This window comes from Tupaia chinensis, unplaced genomic scaffold (assembly GCF_000334495.1).
Source record: "Tupaia chinensis unplaced genomic scaffold, TupChi_1.0 Scaffold000338_1, whole genome shotgun sequence".
NCBI lineage: Eukaryota > Metazoa > Chordata > Mammalia > Scandentia > Tupaiidae > Tupaia > Tupaia belangeri.
This window is the reverse complement of record NW_006159832.1, coordinates 300,030-304,432: the sequence shown is the minus strand read 5'-3', so window position 1 is coordinate 304,432 and position 4,403 is coordinate 300,030. Positions and strand designations below refer to the sequence as shown.

At 37.6% G+C, this 4,403-nt stretch overlaps 1 pseudogene; it reads right to left on the bottom strand.

Annotated features, from left to right (window-relative positions):
• Positions 1-1,602: 1,602 nt before the first annotated feature.
• On the bottom strand, positions 1,603-3,282 carry LOC102472708 (60 kDa heat shock protein, mitochondrial pseudogene; annotated as a pseudogene).
• Positions 3,283-4,403: the final 1,121 nt, after the last annotated feature.

Genomic DNA, 4,403 nt, shown 5'->3' with positions numbered 1-4,403 from the left:
AGGAGAAGGGATTGTGGGATGGCCATCCCCCCTGGGGGGTGATTTCTTGCTTTCTGTCTCTGTCTCTCTCTGTCCTTCTGGTGAGCACATGCACCCTATAGCAAAAACCTCTCCAAAAAAAGAAGAAAAAGAAATACACCGGGAAGTTAAGATCAAGATTTGAAAAACTTTTGAATGGAATACATACATGAGGATACATACATATGACATATGGCTGGCTACATACATGCATAACAGCCATATTTGAAGGTAAATGTTGGAATGTAAATGTCCAAGAAAACAAATAATTATTTATCAAACTATATTCAAAGAAATGTGTTTTCAATTTTTCAATACCTTATAAAATAATGAGTCAAAGACTGATTGTTCTTTCAACTTTGCAAATATTCTAGATGTTTCTATTGCCATTAATGATAGTAGTGGAAGAAAAATGAAAAACAGAAAAAAGAATAAGCATATTCTTTTTAGCAATAGATATTTCCCTTCAAAATGTTAATCGTATCTTAATATTTATAAAGCTCTACCGATACTATCCTTGTTTCCTGATATCTAGACAATGTTCTAAATAGTAGCTATCTCTCATTTTAGCTCCTGCTCAGTATCTTTGGAAGCTAAACGCAAAAATCTGTCAACTTAACCTAGTCAGGATAGATTTATTAATGGCTCTTAACTGCTCCTGAAGATGACAAAACAAAGAGGAAACTAGAAAACATCAGATCCCTCTGGAGATAGGAGAAGGCCAGGACCAGTAGCAAGACTAAAAGAACAGATTCTCAGCAAGCCAGATCTTCTTTGGAAACTTGCTGTTTCCACTCCCAAGTAATTTCTGTGCACAGACACACAACCAGTCTGAGTGGCTCTCAGATCCCACACCTGAAAAAAATCACTCATCTATTACTAGACTGTTTCTTTGACTAATCTCTGTAGAGTATCGCAATGAGATTCATCATTATGTGCATATGCAGAAGGTTCCAGCTTACTGGGCACATCTGTATTTTAATAATGAGAGAATTACAATTGTTTTAGAATGATAGGCTCTGCATACTACTTGGCATGAATGTCACGGGCCTGTTGGAAAAAGCAAGTGCAGGGTGGTGCTTTTCCCTCTTCATATCACTTTTTTTTTTAACATTAAACAAATTTTTATTACATAAAGGTTGTCACATAACTGGATATTTCTCTACTTTGTACACAATTATTCTTACTCTCCACAGAAAGGCTGCTTCTTAACTTCTCATCTGGTGATAGCAAACACTAAAATCCTTATTTTAACAGAACAGTAGTAAAAATGCCTCAGTGAGTTAAGTTGAAAGCAGTACACTAGTACATGGCTCTTGCACCCAGTATAAGAAATGTACAAATTTCTTTTTATTCAAAAATACAAAATAAATTATCTGTAGGCATAGACAATGACAGCAGTAAACCATTATATATTGTCAACTGAAACCAGTAACTGATGGTTATAGTGATTTTCTTAAACATCCAGCCTTTTCTTCACTTTTTTTTTATTTAGCTGATTTCTCTGAAGTTTATGCAGTGAGGAACACTGCCTTGAGCTTCCTGTCACAATTCATGAATAATGATAAAGCACTATTCTAGAAGTTAGAACATGCCACCTCCCATACCACCTCCCATTCCACCCATTCTGCCATTCCAGGCTCTTTTTCTTCTTTAGGGACTTCTGTGAATATGACTTCTGCTGTAGTTAACAGAGAGGCCACTCCAGCAGCACCCAATAAAGCAATTCTTATAACCTTTGTTGGGTCAACGATTCCTTTTTCCACCATATTCACAAAATCTCCAAGCATAGCATCATAACCAACTTCAAAAGAACTTTGCATAATTTTCTCAACTATCAAAGATCCTTTGACACATGCATTCTTAGCAATGGTCACTGCAGGAATTTTGAGTGTTATTTTAATGATTTCTATACCAATTTTTTGATCTTCATTAGCTGGAGTCAGTGAGTCCAAGGCTGGAATGCACTGAAGCAGGGCACAACCCCCTCCTAGAACAATGCCTTCTTCAACAGCAGCTCTTGTAGCATTGAGGGAGTCTGTAACTCAATCTTTCTTTTCGTTCACTTCAACATCACTGGTCCCACCAATCTTCAGCACAGCTACTCCATCTGATTCCTTTTCATATTCGCTAGTTGTGACATCAAACTATTCGATAATTTCTTTAATACATTTTTCAGTTTGAGCTTTGTCACCTTTTCCTTTCAAGAGCATGGCATCATCTTTGGTCACAATGACCTCTCCAACTTTTCCTAAGTCATGAGGCTGAACATCCTCAATATTTAGGGTCAATCCCTCTTCTCTAAACATTGCACCACTTGTAGCAATAACCATGTCTTTTAGCTGGTTCTTTCTATTGTCAACCTAGAGCTTTTACTGCTCTGATCTGAAGACCAACTTTTAGCCTATTCAAAACAATTGTTAGAGCTTCTTCATCAACATCTTAAGCAATAATGACCCAGGGCTTCTGGTGAGCGTTGGCAATTTCAGGAGCAGGTACGATGGACACTAGAAATTTTCTCTTCACTCAATAGAACATAGGCATCCTGGAATTCATGTTTCTGATCTTTTGATGTATTAATAAATTATGGAGAAATATAGCCTCAATCAAACATCATGCCTTCAATAATTTCTAATTCATCATTCAATGTTTTTCTATCCTTTACTGTGATGACACCCTTTTTTCTGACCTTTTTCATGGCATCAGAAAAAATGTTACCAATTTCTTTGTTTCCATTTGCAGAAATTGTAGCAACCAGAGCAATCCCCCCACCCCCCCAGGGTTCTTCACAGGTTTAGACTGCTTCTTAAATTCAGCAATTACAACATCAACAGCTAACATCACACCTCTCCTGATTTCCACTGGATTAGCACCCTTACTAATTTTCTCGAACCTTCCTTGGCAATAGAGTGTGCCAGTACAGCAGCAGTGGTGGTACCATCCCCCCCCCTCTTTGTTTGTATTACTGACAACATCTTGAACAAGTTTAGTTCCAATGTTTTTATATTTATCCTTTAAGTCAATTGATTTTGCAACAGTCACTCTATCTTTTGTTACTTTGGGACTTCCCCAACTCTGTTCAATAATTACTGTTCTTCCCTTTGGCCCCATTGTAACAGCTACAGCACCGGCTACACCTTGAAGCATTAAGGCTTGGGCCTCCGCACCAAATCTAACATCTTTGGCATAAGCCTGAGCGAGATGAGGAGCCAGTACCCTGGACATAGGCCTCATCTGATGAAGGGCCATGGGTAACCGAAGCATTTCTGCAGGGCAGCGGCAGGGCATGTGCACTGCAAGGCAGTCTGTCAGCAGCAAGTGAGGGACAGAGTGCAAGGTGCATACGGCAATCTCTTCATATCACTTTTAACAGGAATACTTTAGTTTCGATTGGAATCCTAAGTGAGTATGCTGTCTTTTTTTTCCACCTGTGCAAACTAAAAATAAGACCCAGCTAGATAAAGTAATAATGACCTAGATCAGATAGCACAACATAACAATTAAGGTTCATGGAATTAGACTGAAAATGCAGAGGGTCCACATTTCACTGCAAATGTGAATTAACACAAGACCGTTTAATTGTAGATGGAAAGCATTAGAAGCAGTTAAAGAATATTGACTTGCAGAGGTAATGACAATATGAAAACCAGAAATAGAAATTGAAGAGAAGGATATGAGATAAGAAATGACGTACTCATTCCAGCTGAATATTGTGATGAAAAAAAGCAATTCTCTTATATTATTTAGTCGTTTGTCAGTTAAACATGATAGCATTCCATTTTCTTGACTGTGACTTAGTCTCTTAAACGATAAATAGGGCACAGTTCATTCTTTTCATTCTACCTACTTAGGAGTGAATACAATTATTGAGAACAACTTATAATAACACATAGAAAAGATCAAAATATAATACTAAAGTTTGTATGAATCCTTAAGCCTAATTCAATCCTCTGAATTTCCACATGAATGAAGTGTGACCCAAAGGAATAAGGAAAAATTACTTCCTGCAACAGGCAGGAATACAAACTCCAACCTACTGAATTTCCAGTTCATTGCAGTTGAACTTCATTCCTCCAGTTCTGGAAGAAGCAAAGACAACAGCAAAGCAGAATAAACAATGTGATGAAAAGCAACAACAATCACTGGTGCTTCTTCTTTCACTCTGGATTCCCCATGAACATTTTCCACAGAACAGCAACAAAGAGCATATTTATTTATGTTTTTTTTTTCAATGCTAGACGTTGTGCTTGTATGCTGGCAAGAGACAAAATGCCTCACAAAAGAACCTGATCATGTAACAGTCCCCATTTCTCCATTTCTCCATACTATCAGGATCCTGAGCATGTGAACAAACATACTCAGTGTGTTTTTTCAACCTGTTTGGC